The sequence below is a fragment of the Notamacropus eugenii genome, chromosome 3, assembly GCF_028372415.1.
Source record: "Notamacropus eugenii isolate mMacEug1 chromosome 3, mMacEug1.pri_v2, whole genome shotgun sequence".
Classification (NCBI taxonomy): Eukaryota; Metazoa; Chordata; class Mammalia; order Diprotodontia; family Macropodidae; genus Notamacropus; species Notamacropus eugenii.
The window spans coordinates 91,792,993-91,815,780 of NC_092874.1; the positions used below are offsets into that span (position 1 = coordinate 91,792,993).

Genomic DNA, 22,788 nt, shown 5'->3' on the forward strand with positions numbered 1-22,788 from the left:
TAGCATTACTATATTTGACCTTTAGAAATTATCTTAAAGATCACAGGGCACTTAACATTTACTTACATGTTTTATATAAATCTTAATCTTGTAATGATATTTACCTTAAAAGTACATGACCCAACAAACATGGAAATTACTTCTATCTGTTTATTAAATTGGTCAAGAAACTAGCCATTTGCTCATGCCATGCTTTTAAAAGGCTTGTAGCAAGCAGATACTTCATATTTGTGGTGTCATAACCTTGTACTTGCTACCAGTGGCACAAGGGCTGGCAGAGAGAAGATTACAGTCAGCTACAAGGAAAAGGTGATGATAAGGTTGGGTCTAGTACAGGAGCAGAGTAGACATTTAGAATAGTGCCTGTTTACCTAACTGCCTTATTCCCCTTGCTATCACTCACTGCCTAAAAGTTCATATCCCTTATGAATTTTGGAAGATACACTGTGCCACTATAATGATGCCAATTTCAGGAAACCACATTCTCTAAATGTACCTTTGAATTCATAACAAAAATAATAGGGGGAAAAAAACAATGAAGAGAAATGACCAATGGTATAATTATTCTGTAGGTCATCTGAGGAATTTAATGGTTCTCTGAGCCATTTGCTTGTTTTTTATTTTAACACCAACTTTGAAATTAAACATTAAGCTCCTTCAGCTATCTATGCTTTTATAGGAGATGCTCAAGTGGGATAATTAACAGGTAGGAAGAGGTCTAAATATTATTAGGCAGTCATGTAAAAATCAAACTCCTTTTAACCAGTCCTAAAAGATTAGTGGTGTAATTTTACAATCCAGTAGAGGGCAAGCTTAGTCTTCTAATTTTCAAAGGGACTGAACTGCATATAGGAAGAAAACCTCTAATTTAAAATAATAATAAAAAAAACTAGTAGGAAGAAGATTCACCACAGCTTAAAAGCTTCATCAGCATTAATCACACTCATCACTTAATTACCTGCCAGGCATTAAGTTAAAATACTGTAATACAAAAGGAAAGAAATTGACAAGGAACAATATGTTGGACAGAAATAAATTCTTATTCTTTTCCATTAGTTCCCTTCTTGATTCATTAACAGCACACCTATTTACAATCTGCTTTCTGCATATATCATGAAAATAAGAGGTATGCTTTTTCTGTCTTTTTATCACAGAGAAGAAATGGATTGCAGTCTTGTTAAATGCTTTTATCTGACTACTGAACTCTAACAATGAAAGGGAACTCCACCTGTAATTAATAAGATGTTGCGAGGCTAATAATGATTCCTATTACATATCATACACAAATGTTTCCATGTAAGTTTCCAGAAGAACTTTAAAAAAAGAAAGTGAGAGGAAGCAGGAAAAAGAGGTCATTGGTAGATTTACAATACAGGAAATTTTACTATTTGTACTAGTAAATTAACGTCCTTATGATAATTCTTTTCATTTTAGTTTTTGTATTTATTCATAGAAAAATATTGAGCAATTAAGATGTTTATGTTATGCTGCATATTTTGTTGAAACAGAAATCTTGGGGTTACATCATTAGAATTCTCTGACCTATGTGATGAGTTTTCAGGGAGGTAAGACTTTGTGTCTTGTACTTGTTTGTACATGTCTCATATGCACTCAGTAATTTACTTGTTGTCCCTTCCATTGGAATGGAAGGTTCTTGAAGGCAGAGGCTTCCTTTGTCTTGCTTTGTATTCTTAGCACTTAGCAGTGTATTAACAACAATAATAAGCACTCTTATTTATTTATTTATTTTAAAAATTTATTTATTTTTCAGTTCTCAACATTCACTTCCACGAGAATTTGAATTCAAAATTTTCTCCCCATCTCTCCCCACCCCCACCCCAACAATAATAAGCCCTTAATAAATACTTGTTAACCAATTGGGGAAATGATGACACCATGGATAAAAATGGAAAATTCTGAAAGACAGATTGATGAGTTAGGAGAAGAGGAAAGATGACAAGTTTGATTTTAGACATATTGAGTTTTCTCGAAATGAAAATGTCCAGTGGGCAGCTAAATAGAGTTCAAGATAGGTCATTATTGGGTTCACGGCTTCTAACAGAGGGAAGAGATCGAAACTTGAATTTATAATGGCAGCTGACAATGCCAAAAGCCTAGGATTTTGAAGTACAAGGAGAAAACTATCAAGAAAATTAAAGGAAATGCCACCCTTCCTACCTTTCCTCTGTTTAATAATTTCAAAATCACTAAAATCAAAATCAGATGCATGAAGGACCTTACTGGTCCAGTAACATTATCTGTACTTGAGAAGGAATCCTCGGAGAGAAACTCCACCACCAACAACACATGTTCACCTCTAGACAGAACAATGCACTAGGAGTCAGGAAGACCTAAGTTCAGCTTGTTATTTGTGTGATCCTAAGTTTGTCACATAACATTTCTTCTCCTGAATTTCCTGACTTATAAAATGGATACCATAGTAGCATCTACTTCTCAGTGTTGTGAAGGTCAGATGAGATAATATGTGTAAAGCACTCTGAAAACTTCAAAGCACTATCTAAATGCTAGTAATGGTAGTGGGGGTAGTAATTTGTTGTCACTGGTAACTTGGGGACTCCTGAATAACTAATATCTATATATCACTTTAAGGTTTGCAATTCATTTTGTAAATATAATCTCATTTGATCCTCACAACCACTCTGGGAGGTGTGTACTATTATTATACTTATTTTACAGATAAGGAAAATGAGGCAGGGAAAGGGTGACAGAAGGAGCAAATGTGGCCAAATTTGAATCCATGACTTCCTGAGTCCAGGACCAGTACTCTATCTGCTGTGGCACCTACAGGCTGCTAAGATTTCATATTATAGCAGGCTTTCTTTTGGGGGAATTTCTGCAATTGACATTTTATTGTTTACCCAGGTGCCATTGATTTCCAGTTAACACATACATACTAACTAACTAACCAAAAGGCGTACTTACTAAATATTTGATGAAGCTTTCTGAAGTAATTCATGCTCTAGCCCCTTCTCACTCTTCTCTCTCTCTTCTCAGCACTAGCCAGAATTGTAAGTCTTCTTCAACTTGCCTCTTTGTTGTAGCTTTTGTCAAAATACAATAAGGATCTACTACAGTGGAACCATTCAGTCTATCTGCCCTATCTCCTGCAAAAATTGTAGCTAAAGTAACTCTCAAAATAGGTTGTCTCTTCTTAAGTCTCCAGAAATTCTGGAGCAGGCTACATGGAGAAGGTAAATTCAGAGTATTGAAAACTCTATGGACTTGTTAGAATTAAGAACATTTGTTTGTAAAAGTCCTTTGGACTAGTAAAATAAAATGCCTTAAATCAGTCCTATTCCATGTCTTAAAAGGCTGGAAATATATTGCATTAAAACATCACTAGAGAGAGTCCTTCCAAGTTGGTAAAATTCTTTCACAACTTTTAATTGTCTTTAATTATCTTCACCAGCTTTGCCCACCCTGCAAAAAAACTCATCATTTACACAGCTTTTGGAATATCTGCTTCAAGAGTAATAACATCAGTGATACAGAAGCTCTTAGATAACAATCTTAAAAAAAAAAACTTTGGTAACATGAAAAGCTTTTCGAGTTACTGTAGCAGCTTGCCTGGGGGAGTTGGAAGTGGACCTTCTCCTCTCTCAGGTACCTTGTTACTCATCTCTGGCCACTGCTGTGTAAAAAATTGAATAAAACAAAATCCATTTTGCAGTGTCTTTCATTCCTCTTATGAAAGGTTATAAAACCAGTAAGATCATCATCATGGGATCATTGATTTAAAGCTGGAAGTGACTTGATAGGTCAAGGCTAATTCTTTTATTTTTACAAATGAAGAAATTGAGTCACAAGAAAATTAAGTGAACTGCCCAGATCACAAAGCTAATAAGTGTCTGACACATTATTTGAACTCAGGTGTTCCTGACTCTGAGTGTAGTGCCCTATAAACTAAGCAAGAACTTAACATGCTGATGACTATAACAGTGCAATGGCTTTACAAAACCAAGCATCTTGATAGCTGAGTAATATTTCTTAATCTTATTGCCCTTATGTGCCCTCAGTTGCCTCGGCAGTGAAAATAGGGTTGATAATTTATACCTAATGAAGAAAGGAGAAGGAACCAGTTGAGGGTTCTTCTAACATGTTATCTACGGAATATCTAAGGAACCACTTGAGGTCCCTTCTGATATATCTACTATTTCATGATTCTCAGGGGAGCTATACTTGCTTATTATCTTATATCACTAACATTGATTTTATCTGAAAGCATTGTAAGATGGATAAACACAATGTGAGGGCCTTAGATGCTTTTCTCTGCACTCTACCTATCGTAGCTGTGTAGGGAAATTCATGGTCCATTATAACACATCAGGACTGAAATCTCTGATACAGTTCTAAGAGCACCACATTGGACCTGCCATTACAACATACTTCCAATAGTTCTGAAAGGATATCAGTTCCCAAAATTTTCTGTGAGTTTATTGTTCCAGTTTCAGTGTTATCGTAACCACGTGGGAGACACGCATTCATGGGACACAAGAGGCACCCATCCTTTATCTTTACAAAAATACAAGAATAGAATGCTATTATCTTGAACTCTGACTGGGAATTTAATCCCCCTTCTTAAAACGGATTTCTACTAAAGCTTTTTCAAGAGATGCATGCTTAAGTAGATTGCGTAATCGATATTTACACACCATTTGAAAGGTGGCTTAACCAAGAAACTCAGCTGACCCAGGAGCAAAATTATTTGTTCAAAATAAGTTTTTAACTTTTTATTTATGAAACAAAAAATAAATATTTCCCAACTGGATTCACAGTTATAGAATAATGGTAAATATTTTCCTCCATTGCCTAACCAGATTATTGTCTAACCTAACAGAGCCCAAACGGGATGCTGAGAAAGTGGGAAGAGCAATTATTTGGGAGTTAAACGGTTGCTTGTGGCTATATTCCAATAGGATACCAAATGATATTTTTCTTAACATCTAGTGGAGTACCAATGAGTATTTAATAAAACAAAAATAAAGATGAACTACATGCCCTGATAAAGGAACATCACAAGAAATCATTTTAGATGATCAAATCATCCATGGAACCTAGGCGAGCTTATTTAATTCCTTTTTCAGAGTACATCACTACAATCAGGAATTTTTAGCACAGGAAATTATTTCAATCAAGCAATAAGTATTTGCTGATAACCCCTCAAAGTCCCTAACAGTGTATTTCATTGTTGTAGATGATGCAAATGAAGTGAAAGAGAAGCAAACACCATCCCAATTATCAAGAATCATATAATTCAACTGAGGAAACTAAACTCTGGTCACATAAAACAATGAAAGAACACACAAAATAGTATATCATTACGTACAAATTATACAGTACAGAACAGAATGAAGAGAGGCATCACACCACATTGGATAAAGAGATGGCATCAAAGCCAGCAAGACCTGTGTTCAATTACTGCATCTAACAGATATGTCTAGGCTATGTGACCCTAGACAAATCATTTAAGCAGCTTCTTGTACCAGTAGATACACTTGTTTTCTCACCAGGGTATTCCCTATACTGGTCCAAGTCCAGTGCCTATACAAAGTATAGAGCAGAAGGGGGGAATCACCATGAAAATGATAAGAAACTTCCCAACAACTGTTTTTTGAAGCCTGCATCTGTGATTTCACTGATGTGAGAAAATTCTATCACCCCACACACCAATCCAAATTAACAACTGTCCTCCAGCCTATGACCTGGGATACTGAGAATTTAAATAATTTGTCCAGGGAGACAAAGTCCATACAAGTCAGGGGAAAAACTGGAAAAGAGATTTTGCTGACACTAAGGCTGGCTCTGTATCTACTCCACCTCTGCTTTTCTCCTAATAATAAAGTTGTAAGAACACGGAATGGGCTGCTTCAGAAACTAGTGAGTAACCTATCAATGTAGATCAGCCAGAAGATTTCTAGGGTCTCTTCCAACTCCAACATTCCATAAATATAAATATTATAATTGTTCAAAGAAAAGAGAGAAGAACATAGGCAAAAGATGAGTAAACTAAGAGTCAGGTGACCTGGAATTCCAGTTCTGACATGTTAGCTATGTGATCTTAAGTCGGTCATTTCACTTTGCTGGAAATCAGTTTTTTAGTCTGTAAAATGCTGAAGCGACCAAACATCCCTTAATTTCATGATGCTAATGTGTGCCATAGTAATCAGGGAAGGATACACGGAAGAAATACAAAAACCAAGCCCTGGAAGAAAATTCAGAGGCCATATAGTTCACCTTGGGTACTACAAGTATTTATACAGACTCCAACTGGAGATTACCACTACCTTTTGAGACTTCCTATCCTACTTTGGTATAATCATATTATTAGAAAGTTTATCCTAAAATGAAAACTAAATCTTCCTCTTTGAAAATTCCACCCACTGCTTCAAGTTCTACCATTTGGGACCAAATGAAATGTCTACTCCTCCCATATTACACAAGAAAAGTATGCCAATAAAAAGGAGGGACTGAGAATTTCTGTCAAGAAGTTTTAATTTACGTAAGGGCAGCAATAATGATAAACTGGAAGCTCAATTTATTACATGAAAAAGATGAAAGCAAGCAGAAGTTATCTCTTAGGACTCAGATATACTGAACTGTATTAGGGTCTATAAGAGGACTGATTCATTTATTCATTCACCTAACATATTAAGTACCTACTAAATTCAAAACTGTTCCAGGAATTGGGAAAGATCTAAAGATTAATTATCTTAGTAAAAACAAGACACGTTCCTTGATCTCAAGAAGGTTACCTTTATGAATATTATGAACTTGCCTTAGAGTTAAAAGGCAGGAAATAGATCTATTATTACTGGTATAGGAAATTCAGTGGTGAAGAAACTCCCTCTATTGATGCAGTTCAACACCTTTGCTGCAACTTACAGATTTAGACTATTGCCTAGAGAAGTGAGAGGTGAAGTGACTTGTCCAGGGCCTCATAGCCAGATGTCAGAGGCAGGACTTGAACTATCATCTTCCTGTTCCTTGGGCTGACTCTCTAATTACTGTACTATGCTGCTTTTCCTAGCAGTTAAATACTGAGCATTAATCTAGAGAGTAGCAAAGAATAATTAGCAAATTAATCAATCAATCAGTTCTGCTTATGCAGCTAATATGAAAGATTAGATAGAAAGATAATAAATCTGTTAGCTTAATTAACCCCCACTCTAACACAGTATTGACTGAGCCTAAATCCCTAAGGTGAAAAATAAAATGTGCAAGTTAAAAATGTAATCATTTTCGCTGACATATACTAGGAGCTTTCATTAAGGCAGAACTGTTTCTCTAAAAAATGTAAATGGTTAACTTTAATGATGTGAGTGTAAGTAGAACCCTAATTGATAAATTTTATTGTTCTCACTTGCCACAAGCTAGACTCTAGCTCTGATAGTTATATTTATACACAAATTATATATAGGGATACTATTGGTTATATATGTGTACTCTATATTTACAAAGTTCACTTAGTTCTCTACTATATTTCAATCAACTTTAAATACTGTGGATATGAATAACTCACATTTATATAGCATTTTCAAGTTTATACAGTGTTTTCTTCATTATCATGTCAGGTATGTAGTACCAGTTTTATTATCTTATAAATAAGAAAATGAGTGTGAATAAATACTGTGACTTTACTGTGATCACACATATATTTGAAGAGGGATTTGACTCCATGGATCCTGATTCCTAGTCCAGTTCTCTATATATGCTGACACACTGTACTAATATAAATGTTACCAGGACCATTACACTTAATACTTCCTAGACTAAAAGAAAAAAATGATAAGCATGCATATCACCCACAGAATCATCATCATGATAACCACAAATAAGTAGGATCAACTCAAATTGATATGGAAATGGAAGGTTTAGAAATGGAGCCACTGTACCTAACTCTGTCCAACTGATGCTTACTCTTCAATTCCTTTGTGTTTTTCTGACCTCTATTTGTGAATTTTCCGAGAGAGGACACAGGGCAATAATCCTTCATATTTTAGAGAGATGTAAAGAGCTGAGTTGCATGCCAAAATGTTTGGCAAACTCTTCATGAAAAGTCAAAGAAAATACTTACTGATGTCCACACCATTTTAATGAATTCATTGGCCAGTTCCGTTCCAAACCGATGATCACTGCATTTAAAAGAATTGTTTTAAAACAAAATTGACTATGTCAGAAAATAATAGCTTAATAGAAACTATTTACTATGTTAACCATAATAAGAATTTAAAATTCAACAAGCATAGCTTTGAAATGTATCCAACTCCATATCAAAGAAGGGGTTGTCATTTCTAAGTTCTACTATTCAACGTGAGGGTCTTAAGGGACAAACTGGAAAAGAGAGAAACACTAAAATGCCAATGTATTGTCCCTAGTGATGAACTAAATTAAATACAATGGAAGAAAAAAGATGAGTAAAAGGTTTCAAGAACCTGAAATAATTGTTATTTAGATGAAAAGTCAATACCAGTTCCATGTCTAAATGGTATGTGCCCACTTGCTGTCCAAATGACTTGCAAGGTCGATGCATTTGTCAGTTATATAGTCAGCAAGCATTTATTAAGCATTTACTAGGTTCCAGTCACTGAGCTACATGATGAAAGCAGAAAGAAAAGCAAAAATAATACTTACCTTCAAGGAGCATCCAGTATAAGGACAGAGACAACATGCATACAACTGTGTACATACAAGGTGTGTAGAGAGTAGGTGGAAAGTAACATCAAAGGGAAGTCGCTGTCTTTAAGTGTGGTTATTATTAAGGGAAACCAGAAAAGGTTTCTTATAGAAGGTGAGATTTTAGATGAGTCTTGAGGGAAGTTGAAGAAGTTAGGAGACACAGGTGAGGAAAGAAAGCACTCCAGGCACGGGGGACAGTGAGCCAAACTGTCTGGAATCAGGAGATGTAGCATCTTGGGTGAAGAAAGAAGTGATTAAAGACTGTAGCATTTTGTGTGAGCAAAGAAGCTAATTCCATTGGATTCCAAAGTACATGGAGGTGAGTGACATTTTAGACTAGAAAGTAGAAAAGGAACTAGGTACAATATGCTCTAAAAGTCAAACCAAAGGTTTTATATTTGATCTTAGAGGAGACACTACAGTTTATCGAGGAAGGGAGGTACCATGGTCCAATCTATTTAGGAAGATCACTGTGGTAGCTGACCAGAGGGTTGGTCTGGTGTGTGGTGAGACTTGAGGCAGAGAAATTAATCACAAGACAGTTACAGTAGATCAGGCATAAGATGATGAGGGTACTAAGGTGCACCAAGGTCTTGTTATCTTCAGAGAAAGAATTTATATGACTGTTTGCTGCTTTGGGATAAGAAGGGCCATTACACGCTCCCTGGCCCTTGTTTCCAAGAAAGGGTCAATCAGTGTTCCTCCTCAGGTCTACCATTACCTGATGCTACAATCATCCTAATAGGGGAAGATTCTTTCAAGCCTCAATATCTATCCTCTGGCTCAAGGATACTTCTCATAGGCTAATCAAAAGAGAACAAAACTCTGGGAGCCAAGATGGTGGAGTAAGGGTTCTCACCCTCTCTCTGTTGACCTCAAAAAACTCAGATCATATTGCCCTAGAAAAAATTTGCCCTGGAACAGTGGAGCAAGCTAAAAGGTTTAGCTAGGGAGGCTAGGGAGACCACTAGAAAAGGTTCCTCTTTGCTGTGGCTGAAGGGGACTAGGGCAGGACCAGAAGCATCCCAGCAAGAACCATGTAAGTGGACTAGCAGAAGAGCCTGAGCCCCATGGGGGTGGAGCCATTAAATGCCAATACCAGGACTCCAGGTATGCCTTGGCACAGTCAGGCAAATTAGGCAGACACCAATGCAGATGGGGTTCATGGCCACTAAGCCTGCTTGTGCTCTAGCTCAGACCAAGGGGAGGAGGAGGCTTCCCATGATCAGACCACCCCTCCACCACACTTTACACCAGGAGCTTCAGTGTAACCCCAGGGAAATTTGGAAAGACTTCAACTGGCCTTAGCCTTGGCACACACCAGTCAGCTTAGCACCAGGTAAGCTGCAGCATTATATAGCTTCTAGCTGAAAGAACCAATGGCCACAACATAAAAAAACAGTATAATCTCCCAATCTCCCAGTATAAGAAAAATGGGACAGAGCCCCCTGTGCCCCAGAAGCAGAGATCCACTTTAAAATCCAGGAAAAAGGCAATCACCATTAGCAAGAAGCAAATCAGAAAAGCAAACACCATAGAATCTTACTACAGGAACAGGGAAGATTAAAATATGAATTCAGAAAAGAACAGCATTGGCACTGAAATCACATCTGAAACCTCAAAAAGGAATATATACTGGTCTCAAGCCTAAAGAGCCTTCTTGAAAGAGCTCAAGAAGGATTTTAAAAGCCAATTTAGAGAAGAAAAAGAAAAGTTATCCAATGATTTTTAAAAACACAGTTAACAAAATGAAAAAAAAAAGACTTCACTGAAGAGAAAAGCTCCTTAAAAAGTAAAATTGGCCAAAGGGATAAGGAGGTAAGAAAATATAACTGGAAAAAGTGGACAAATGGAAAAGGAAGTACAAAATCAAGCTGAAGAAAACAATTTGTTAAAAAATAGACGAGCAAGTAGAAGCTGATGATTCTGTGAGACATCAAGAATCAGTCAAATAAAATCTAAAGAATGAAAAAATAGAAGAAAATGTAAAATATCTCATTGGAGAAACAATGGACTTAGAAAATAGAACCAGAAAAAAAAAATCTAAAAATTACTGGTCTACCAGAAACCCATGATGAAAAAAAGAGTTGACACAATATCTTCAAAGAAATCATCAAGGAAAATTGCCCTGAAGTTCTAGATGCAGAAGAGAAAATAGCTAACAAAAGAATCCACCAATCACCTCCTGAATGGAATCCCAAATTGAAAATGAGAAAGAAATATTTTTACCAAATTCCAGAACTATCAGGTCAAGCAGAACATATTGCAAGCATCCAGAAAAAACAATTCAAATATTGAGGAACCATAGTCAGGATCACACAGGATCTTGCAGCTTTTACATTAAAAGAGCAGAGAGATTGGATAAAGCTAGAAAGAGAACAAATTGAAAATCCCAATTAAATACCAAATTAGAAATACTGAAGACCAAAGGAGAGATTAATAAAATTAAAATTAAGAAAACTATTGAGCAAATAAATAAAACTAACAGCTAGTTTTATGAAAAAAAATTAAATTGATAAACCTTTCATCAATTTGGTTAATAAAAAGAAAGAAAAAAACAAAATTACCACTATCAAAAATGAAAAAAAGTGAACTTATCTCCAATAAAGAGGAAATTAAAACAATATCAAAAATTACTTTGTCCAAATATATGACCATAAATTTGAAAATCTTAGTGAAATGGATGAATATTCATAAAAATGTAAATGGCACAGATTAACAGAAGAGGAAGTAAAATGTTTACATAACCCCATCTTGGAAAAATAAATTGAACAAGCTACCAAAGAACTCCCTAGGAAAAAATCTCCAGGGCCAGATGGATCTACAAGCAAATTCTATCAAGCATTTAAAGAACAATTATTCCAATACCATGTAGATTATTTAGGAAAACTGGTATAGAAGGAGTCCTATCAAATTCTTTCTATGATGCAAACATAGTGCTGATACCTAAACTAGAAAGATCCAAAACAGAGAAGGAAAATTATAGACCAATTTTCCTAAAGGATATAGATGAAAAATTTTAAAATAAGATACTAACAAAAATATTATAGCAACTTATCAAGAGAATAATACACTTTGATCGGGTAGGATTTATACTAGATATGCAGAGCTAGTTCAATATCAGGAAAACTATCACCATTATTGATTATATCAACAACAAAACTAACAGAAACCACATGATTATCTCAATGGATGCAGAAAAAGCTTTTGACAAAATACAGCACCCATTCCTATAGAAAACAATGGAGAGCATAAAAATAAATTGAATCTTCCTCAAAATAATAAGTAATATGTGCCTAAAACCCTCAGCAAGCAATATAGGTAATGAGGATAAACTAGATGCATTTTCTATAAGATCAGAGGTGAAACAAGGATGTCCATTATCACCACTGTTATTCAATATGTTACTACAAATGTTAGCTTTAGAAATAAGACAAAAAAAGAAATTGAAGGAATTAGAATAGGCAAAGAAGAAACTAAGTTATCACTCTTTGCAGACAATGTGATGATATCCTTAGAGAATCCTAGAAAATCAAATAAAAGAACTACTTGAAATAATAAACAATTTTCACAAAGTTGCAGGATACAAAATAAACCCACATAAATCATCACCATTTTTATATATTATTAACAAAGCCCAACAGCAAGAGATAGAAAGAGAAATTCCATTTAAAGTTATGGTAGACACTATAAAATATTTAGGAGCCAAAACAAACCCAGGGACTATACGACCACAATTACAAAACATTCTTCACATGAATAAAATCAGACCTAAATAAATGGAAAAACATCAATTGCAACAAGAAAGACCAAGCTCATATAGTGAAAATGACAATTCTACCTAAATCAATTTACTTATTCAGTGCCATACCAATAAAACTACAAAAAAATTATTTTCTAGAGCTAGAAAAAATAATATTAAAATTCATCTGGAAAAACAAATGGTCAAAAATATCAAGGGAATTAATGAGAAGAAATGCTAGGGAAAGTGACCCAGCCCTACCAGATCTCAAAATGTATTATAAAGCAGCAATCATCAAAACCACTTGGGGCTGGTTAAGAAATACAGGGGTAGATCAGTGGAATAGGTTAGATTCACAAGATACAGTAGTCAATGATTATAGCAGTCTACTGCTTGATAAACCCAAGGACCCCAGTTTCTGGGATAAGAACTCACTGTCTGACAAAAACTGTTGGGAAAACTGGATAATAGTATGGCAGAAACTGGGCATGAAGAATGTCTGACACCATACATCATAATAAAGTCTGAATGAGTATATGATCTAGGTATAATGGTTGATAGTATAAACAAATTAGGGGAGCAATAAATAGTTTATTTGTCAGATTTATGGAGAATGGAGAAATTTATAACCAAAAAAGAGATAGAGAACATAATAAAATGTAAAATCAATAATTTTGATTACATTAAATTGCAAAGTTTTTGCACAAAGCCAATAGATCCAAGATTAGGAGGGAAGTAGAAAATGGCGAAATTACTTTTTACAACTAGGTCTAATTTCTAAAATATAGAGAGAACTGAGTCAAATTTACAAGAATACAAGTCATTCCCCAATTGATAAATGGTCAAAAGATATAAACAAGCACTTTTCTTTTTTGTTTTTACATTTTTAAATCAATTTTTAAAAAATCAGATCAATATATCTGTTTTCATTTTTCTACAATCACTTCCATATGTTTTAGATTTCCCCCCCTGCCTTCCCCTTCTTCCTCCCTATCTTCCCCCTCCCTCCCTGAGATGGCATGCAATTCTATCCAAGTTCTACACATACATTCTGATTAAATACATTTTTAACTTAGTCATGTTGCATAGAAGAATTAAAATGAATGGAAGAAACCATCAAAACAAAGCAAAACAAAACATTACACAAGAGAAAATGGTCTGTTTTATTCTGTGATCCAATTCCATGGTTCTTTCTCTAGATGTGGAAGGCATTTTGCCTCAAGAGCCCATTGGGAATTTTTTAGGCCCTTACATTGCTGTGAAGGACTCAGTCTACCAAAAAAATTCCTCACACACTGTGGTTGTTGCTGTGTACAAAGTTCTCCTGGATCTGCTCCTTTCACTCAGCATCAGTTCATATAAGTCCTTCCAAGCCTCTCTGAAGTCTTTCTGTTAATCATTTCTTATAGCACAATAGTATTCCATTACATTCATATGCCACAACTTGTTCAGTCATTTCCCAATTGATGGACATTCCCTTGATTTCTAATTCTTGGCCACCACAAAAAGAGCTGCTATAAATATTTTCCTATTTTTATGATCTTTTTGGGATACAGCCCTAGAAGTAGTATTGCTGGGTCAAAGGGTATGCACATTTTTGAAGTTCCTTGAGCATAGTTCCAACTTGCTCTCCAGAATGGTTGTACCAACTCACAGCTCCACCAACAATGAATTAGCGTTCCAACTCGCCCACATCTTCTCCAACATTTATCATCTTCCTGTTTTGTCATGTTAGCCAATCTGATAGGTGTGATGTGGTACCTCAGAGTTGTTTTGATTTGCATCTCTCTAATCAATAATGATTTAGAGCATTTTTCATATGACTATAGGTAGCTTTAATTTCTTCCTCTGAAAACTAACCTGGAAAGTCTTATATGAACTGATGCTGAGTGAAATGAGCAGAACCAGGAGAACATTATACACAGCAACAGTCACAATGTGGGAGGACTGTTTATAACAGATTTGGCACTTCACAGTAATGCAAGGATCTAAAATATTTCCAAAGAACACTTGATTCAAAATGCCATCCACATCGAAAGAAAAAGCTATAGCATTAGAACTCAGAATGAAGCAGACTATTCTCTGTTTTGTTATGTTTTGTTTGTTTTGCTGTTTCTCATGGATTCTCGCATTTGTTATAATTCTTCTATGCAACATGACTAATGTGAAAAAGTGTTTAATAAGAACATAGGTGTAAAACCCACAGAAGATTGCATGCCCTCATGGGAAGGGGGAAGGAAAGGAGGGGTAGAAAAATATAAAACTTATGGAAGTGATTTTTGAAAACTGAAAACAAATAAATTAATTTTTAACAAAAAAGAGAAAAAAACTTCAGGTAGGCCTTATTCCCAAGAGTAATTTAATGTGTGGAAAAGGTTAACCAAATGAATATGCAGCAAACCCATTCTAAAATCTGGTGAAGGGTCCTGTTTAAATAGTTTAAACATGGTTATGTTTCATGAATGTGCTGAACTGGAAAACTTCTGAGTATTTTTCCAATGCTAGAATTCTATGAGTCCGGGAAGTTGATTTGTTTGGAAGACATAAAAATCTTTTGACCAAATATTTATGGTGTAAGATAATTATTAAAGAAGTCCAAGTTCCATATAATAAGTACGTTGTAAAAATACTAGTTCTTCAGGGAACAATTCAATTTGCTCAAGTTCCTCAAATGATAAAGAATTCACTATTTTTAAAGAATCTGATAAAGAATATCATTGTCTAGATAACACCTGTCTAACTGAGGATACACAAATGTAAATGTTCATTAATAAAGTATATTATAGGGAGTAACATCTGTGCTCAGTTAAGTGATTCCCCAACCCCATCATTGCACAAATGCTAATTTGAGGGAACAAATAAGGAAAAGATCACTCCAGGCTCCCTGTAATGCCTATTTTTTCCTGCACTGTGCATCCTAAGCCTATACCCAGAAGACCACAGTGAATATAGTACAGGTGTCTTTACCAGATGTGTGAAGAAAACTGCCTTGGGAGCAAGAGTAAGGGAAGATCAATCAAGAGAAGTCAGAAAGTAGGTTCATTTCCAGGCTATTATTCTTACTATGACAATAAGAGTTGCATGGAATGACATTGACTTTGGAAGAAAGCAAATCAAATATAATCAATAAATATCTATTGAGCACCAAATGCATATATGATATATGATATGTAAGAAGTAGCTTCTACAGAAGTGGGAAGTATTGGAGAAAGAAGATGGCTGGTAAGAAAACAGATTTCAATGAAATAGCTAAGGTTTGTTAAACCTAAGAATAATAAATGATCCTTTCTCAGAACATTTCACCTTCAGAATCCTTTAAAAACATCAATTATACAAAATGGTCCTAAATATAACAAAGATATTTGGACAAGCATCCATTCTGACTAACAATTTCCTGGAATGGTTAAGTTTGTGCACCAACCTTGACATCACTTAAATGTTATCTAAAATCTCATTTATTTTAATTGTTTTCAAAGTAATAATAGCATTTGCAAATCAAAGTTCTCAAATGCTTTTTTATGTTTATTTATTTAGTTTTAGTTTTCAACATTCATTTTCACAAAATTTTGAGTCCCAAATTTTCTTCCAATCTCTCCCCTCCACCCACCCCAAAACATCATGGATTCTGATTAGCCCTTCCTCCAATCAGCCATTCCTTCTATCACACCCCTCCCTTGCCTTATCTCGATCTTCTCTCTTCTTGTAAAGCAAGACAGATTTCTATACCCCATTAACTGTATTTCTTATTTCCCAGTTGTATGCAAAAACAATTCTCAAATTCATTCCTAAAACTTTGAGTTCCAAATTCTCTCCCTTTCTCCTGCCCCACCCATCCCCACTGAGAAGGCAAGCAATTCAATATAGGTTATATATGTTCAGCTTTACAAAAGACTTCCATAATAGTCATGTTGTGTAAGATTAACTATATTTCCCTCCATGCTATCCTGCCCCTCCCATTTACTCTCTTCTCTATTTTGACCTTGTTCTTTCCCAAAAGTGTCTACTTCTAATTACTCCATCCTTCCATTTGCCCTCTCTTCTATCCCCCCACTCCACTTATCCCCTTCTCCCCTGCTTTCCTGTAGAGTAAGACAGATTTTCATACCAAATTGAGTGAGCATGTTAATCTCTCCTTAAGCCAAATATGTTGAGAGTAAGCTTCATTTTTTCCCTCTCACCTCCCCGCTTTTCTCCTCCATTGGAAAAGGTTCTTCTTGCCTCTTTTGTGTGAGATAGTTTGCCCCATTCCATTTCTCCCTTTTTCCTCCCAATAAATTCCTCTCTCACATCTTAATTTTGTTTTTTTAGATATCATCCCTTCCTATTCAACTCACCCTGTGCTCTCTGTCTATATGTGTGTGTGTGTGTGTGTGTGTGTGTGTGTGTGTGTGTAATCCCTCCAACTACCCAAATACTGAGAAAAGTTTCAAGAGTTACAAATATTATATTTTCATGTAGGAATATAAATACTTCAACTTAAGAAAATCCCTTATGATTTCTCTTTCCTGTTAACCTTTTCATGCTTCTCTTGATTCTTGTGTTTGAAAGTCAAATTTTCTATTCATTTCTGGTCTTTTCATCAAAAATTCTTGAAAGTCCTCTCTTTCACTGAATGACCATTTTTTCCCCTGAAATATTATACTTAGTTTTGCTGGGTAGGTGATTCTTGGTTTTAATCCTAGTTCCTTTGACTTCTGGAATATCATATTCTAAGCCCTTCTATCCCTAATGTAGAAGCTTCTAGATCTTTTGTTATCCTGATTATATTACCATAATACTCGAATTGTTTCTTTTTGGCTGCTTGCAATATTTTCTCTTTGACCTGGGAACTCTGGAATTTGACTACAAAGATTCCTAGGAGTTTTTCTTTTTGGATCTCTTTCAAGAGGTGATCGGGGTATTCTTTCAGTATTTATTTTGCCCTCTGATTCAAGAATATCAGGGTAGTTTTCCTTGATAATTTCATGAAAGATGATGTCTAGGTTCTTTTTTGTGATCATGGTTTTCAGGTAGTCCTGTAGTTTTTAAATTGTCTCTTCTGGACCTATTTTCCATGTTAGTTGTTTTTCCAATGAGATATTTCACATTATCTTCTATTTTTTTATTCTTTTGGTTTTATTTTGTAAGTTCTTGGTTTCTCTTAAAGTCATTACCTTCCATCTGCTCCATTACAATTTTTAGTTTTTATTATTATTATATTTGTTTTCAGTGTTCTACAATCACTTCCATATAACTTAGATTCCCCCCCCCTTCCCCTTGTTCCCTTTCCCTCCTCCCTTCCTCTCCAAGTCAGCAAAAAATTTTATATAGGGTCTACACATACACTCCTATTAAATACATTTTCACCTTAGTCATGTTGCATAGAAGAATTAACATGAACTTCATTCTAATTTTTAAAGAAGTATTTTCTTCAGTGAGCTTTTGAACCTCCTTTTCCATTTGGTTAATTCTGCTTTTTAAAGCATTCTTCTCCTCATTGACTTTTTGGACCTCTTTTGCTAATTAATTTAGCCTATTTTTAAGGGTGTTATTTTCTTCAACATTTTTTTGGGTCTCCTTTAGCAAGCTGTTGATCTACTTTTCATAATTTTCTTGCATCATTCTCACTTCTCTTCCCAATTTTTCCTCCACCTCTCTTACTTGATTTCCAAATCCTTTTTGAGCTCTTCCATGGCCCGAGATCATTGCATATTTATTTTGGAGGTTCTGGATGTAAAAGCCTTGATTTTTAGGTCTTTCTCTGATGGTATGCAATGTTTTTCTGCATCCAAAAGGATGAAAGAAAATACCTGTTCACCAAGGAAGTAGCCTCCTATAGTATTATATTTTTTCCATTTTTAAGCATTTTCCCAGTGAGTTACTTGACTTTCAAGTCCTTTGTAAAGAGGTAGGTATACTCTGGGGACCTGGAAGTTCTCAGTTCTTCCAAGGTGGCACAATCAAGGGAGAGGAGTTTACTCCTTTCCTGGCCTGCACTCTTGCCTGGGAGCAACCACAGTCACTCTGTTCTGCCCAGGATCTGCCTGCAGGGCTCTCTCTCCAGAGCCTCCACCAGCTCCACCACCAGCACACTTTTTCAACCCAGGAGAGCCACACAGGGTTGAGACATAGATCAGCCTCTCAATTCTCCCAGAGTCTTTAGGTAGAGGGCTTCAAAAATGGACACTGAAGCTGCAGTGGCTGCTGCTGGCAGTCCAGACCATGTTCCCTTCTCCTGGGTAAAGGAGCTTCCTCCCTGACCTTTGAAGCTGCCTTTGGCAGTCATGGGTTGAGCAATATGAGAACTGCTGCTGGTGGTGGTTCCCTGAAACCTGTTCCAGTTCCTGTCCTTGCCATGTCACACAGCCCACACTGGGATGTGCTCTGCTCTATGCCTGGTGGGATAGACCTTTCCTGTTGTTCCAGTCTGTCTTGGGTTGGAAATCTCTTTCACTCTGTAGTTTGATGGCTTCTACTACTCTAGGATTTGTTTGGAGTCATTTTTTACAGGTATTTTATGGGCTATGTGGAGGAGCTTCTACAGGTCCATCTTTCTACTATGCCATCTTGACTCCACCTCCCTCAAATGCTTTTTAAAAATTATTAACTTCAAAATATTTTAATATCATACCATTTTGGTTAGAATTTTTCTTGCAGATATCTTTAATTACCTCCTCATCATACTGAAAATTTATATAAAGTTTTCTACTTCCAAATCACTTTATAACTAGTACCTACTTGCCAAAGTATTTTGTGGTCTTGACATTTGTTTTCCAGGTATAAGAAGGGAGGAAATCAGATACAATGTCTAGACTCTCACAACTTCCATCTATGAGCAAGTTGTGCTTCTAAGTTCTTCCAGGGAAATTTTAGTCAATAGCCTTGATGGAGAGCCTAGGATAGGCCTTCAAACTTGGTCTGTTGTCATCCTGTTGAGGTCTGGGAACCATATTGAGGTTTGGTTTGGTCGGAACCCCAAAATACCGACACACCAGGTCCTGCTGAATGAATTCAACTCATGACTTCTTCTATCCAAAGCATAACAGTTTTTTAACAGTTAGCCATAATGAGTTGATACTTAAGGAGCCTTGCCATTTTGTGATGCTTATATTGACAAGTGGGTCAGATAAGATCTCAGCTAGACAGAGTCTGAGTTGGATTCAATCTGAGCACCTTCATGGAGGTGAGATTGAACTTATATACAGAAAGACAATGGGAAAGATCTAAAGGTGGTCTAGCAGTCTGGGAAGAGGGTCTAAGGAGGATTTTGAAGAGGAAGGGGTAAGTAGTTATGTAATCAATAGTGGGCAATAGCTGGAGGCAATTGGGAGGTATCAGACAATGGAGGGCTTGGGTGGAAAGCAGGTGGGGCAATTCAGAGGCAACAAACAATGGAGGGTTGGTTGGTTGTTTTCCTTCCTTTTAGAAGAGGACCAAAATGACATCACCATGACAAAATAAAATTTCAGTGTGTCTAAATATGGCTTATCAGACCAATAAGAGCTCAGAATGCTCTACCACAGGTTGGGCGCAGATAGTCCTTGTGAATATTTGGGGTGGACACTCCAAATTTGTGCATCCTATGTTTCCTTTGGGCTGTCTCAATTTTGCTTTGCTCATAGAGCACAGCACCCTTTCTGATGTGGACATGCAATGCTGAGCAGTCCTGTGCCAGTGTCTCCCATGTTGCACAGTCAAATCCAAAGTTCTTGAGAGAGATTTTGAGAGTGTCCTTGTATCTCTTCTTCTGACCAACAGGTGATCACCTGCCCCATGAGAGTTTTCCATAAAATAGTCTTTTTGGCAAGTGTATATTCTGCGTTTGGACAACGTGGTCAGCCCATTGGAGTTGCGCTCTCTGAAGCACTGTTGAAATGCTTGGTAGTTCAGCTCAAGGAAGGACTTCAGTGTCCAGTGACTTATCCTGCCAGGTGATCCTCAGAATCTTCCTAAGACATTCATATGGAAGAAATTCAGTTTCCTAGCATGGTGCTGGTAGATTGTCCACATTTCACAGGTATAAAACAATGAGGTCAACACAACTGCTCTGTAGGCCTTCAGTTTGGTAGTAAGTCTAATAGCTCTTCTCTCCAAAACTTTTCTTCAGAGCTTCCCAAACACTGAGCTAGCTCTGGCAATGTATGCATCGACCTTATTGTCAATATGTACATCCTTGGAAAGTACACTACCAAGGTAAGTAAACTTATCCACAGCATTCAAAACTTCTCCATTAGTTGTAACTGATGGTGTTACGTATGGATGGTGCGGTGGTGGCTGATGGAGCACCTGTGCTTTCTTGGTGATAATTATTAGGTCAAAATTAGCACAGGCAACAGAGAATCGATCCATGCTTTGTTGCATCTCAGCTTCAGAGGCTGCATTGAGTGCACAATCAAAAATCATGCACCAGCACTCCCTCCACTTTGGTCTTGGCTTGTAGCCTTTTCAAATTGAAGAGCTTACCATCACTACAGCAGTTGACCCTGATGCTGTGTTCGTCCTCATTGAAATCATTTGACAACATGGCTGAAAATATCATGCTAAAAATATCAAGCACATAGGCTTGTTTCACTCCACTGGTGACTGGGAAGGCATGAGAGCATTGTCCACTATCCAGATCTTGGTATGAAAGGTCAGATTAAGAGGGAAGATTCAAGGGGAGTTCAAGGAGGTTCCCAGAGTCTGAACCCCACCACTACAAACATTAAATACATGAGTATATCGATGCTCTGGTTTCTAGAATGAAATATCTACTTATCCATTCAAGAAAAACATGCTACCTAGAATGTTAGCTCCTTGAGCTCGAGATATTTTTTACTAATTTGTATCTGCAGATATTAGCACACATGGGAGCAGTTAGGTGCTTCTTAATGTAACGTACAGAAATGGGAGATTATCCCTTACTTATGAATGGGGTAATAGGCCAATCTAAGAAATCATTTACCTTTAGAACTGAGTTATTCAAAAGTTAGTTTGATCAAAAGTTAGCTGGCTCACTTAAAGAGAAAATTTTATTTAAGGCCTGTGTGACACTGTAATTTTATAATTTTAGGTTTTCAAAAGTAATTTCATCTACTTTTTTCCCTTTAATATATTTTGCACTTATAATCTAATAGAAATTATTAGGTAAACTTGGAATTTGGGCCAGACAGACAGACCATTAAGATATTCCTCAGGCATAAATTGTTATCATATTAAAGGGCTGAAGTTCACAAAGAGGAAAAAAATGGATGAGGGGAAGGATTTTGGGAACAGATACACTAATACAATTTTAACTATCTAAACAAGCAGCTAACAACTCATCTAGATCATTATGGTCAAACCTTAAACGAATTCTTTACATCAAATCTCTTTTCCCTGGCAATCCATCCTCCACAAAGCAGCAAAGGTACAAGATGCATCATCTAAGTCTTCTGCTCAAAAACTTGATGGTAAATGGTATGTGGTTACACACTTGCAGAATCAAATACTTGCTGATCATCCTGCCATTTAAATTCTGGTTCTCGCCTACCTCTCTGGTTTTATTTGACCTTACTCTTCTTCATACACTACATTCCAACCAAGTTAGTCTTCTAGCTACTCCTTGAACAAATACATGAAATTTCCTACCTCTGAGAATTCCTTCCCATAAGCCATTTCCCCATGACTGGAAAGCCCTTCCTTCCCCTCTCTATTTCTCAGGATCTTTATCCTCTCTCCAGGCTCAGGTGCCACTTCCATTATGAATTCTTTCCTGATCTTCCCAGTTGTTGCTGTTTTCTCACTTTTCAAATTGCCCTATAAGTATTTATCTCTGCATGTTGAATCCTCCAGTAGAATTTAAGTTACTTGAGGACAAAGATAATTGTTTTTGTCTTAGATTTCTGAGCTCCTATCACAAAGCAACACAAGTTGCTTAATAAATTGTTAAATTGAATTAAAATGAATGAATGTGTAGACTTCAAAGGGAAAAAAATGTGTCAGTGAGAGACATACTGGGTCACATTGTGAGAAGGGACAAAGGTCACAAGTCAAATTCTGTCCTTCCTGATGTTGGATGTAAATAAGAATCCATTTATATAAGCAGAGGAAATGAACTGAAATACAAACCAAAATATTTCTCTTTGTGAGCATTAAAATATCCCACAGAAGAAATGGCCTTTTATTTCTGATTTTAAGTCTTCTTAAAATGATTTCAGCTGCATAAATAGAATAATCTATTTTCTGTGGTTAGCAGTGCTAAAAAAAAATTCAAATTTTAAGACTAAATTGTTGACATAAACTGCCATAATATGAAAATTAAGGATTCATTGCAAACATTCTTACAGAGAGAATCCTAACCTGATTCAAAGTACAGAACTCTTTCAGATCAAATCTTCATTTTTTAAAAA

The 22,788-nt window shown here is 36.1% G+C and overlaps 1 protein-coding gene across 1 annotated transcript in view; it reads right to left on the minus strand.

Moving 5' to 3' along the window:
- DPP6 (dipeptidyl peptidase like 6) overlaps window positions 1–22,788 on the minus strand; it is a 1,325,443-nt gene that overhangs the window by 1,246,027 nt on the left and 56,628 nt on the right. The window lies entirely within an intron of this gene.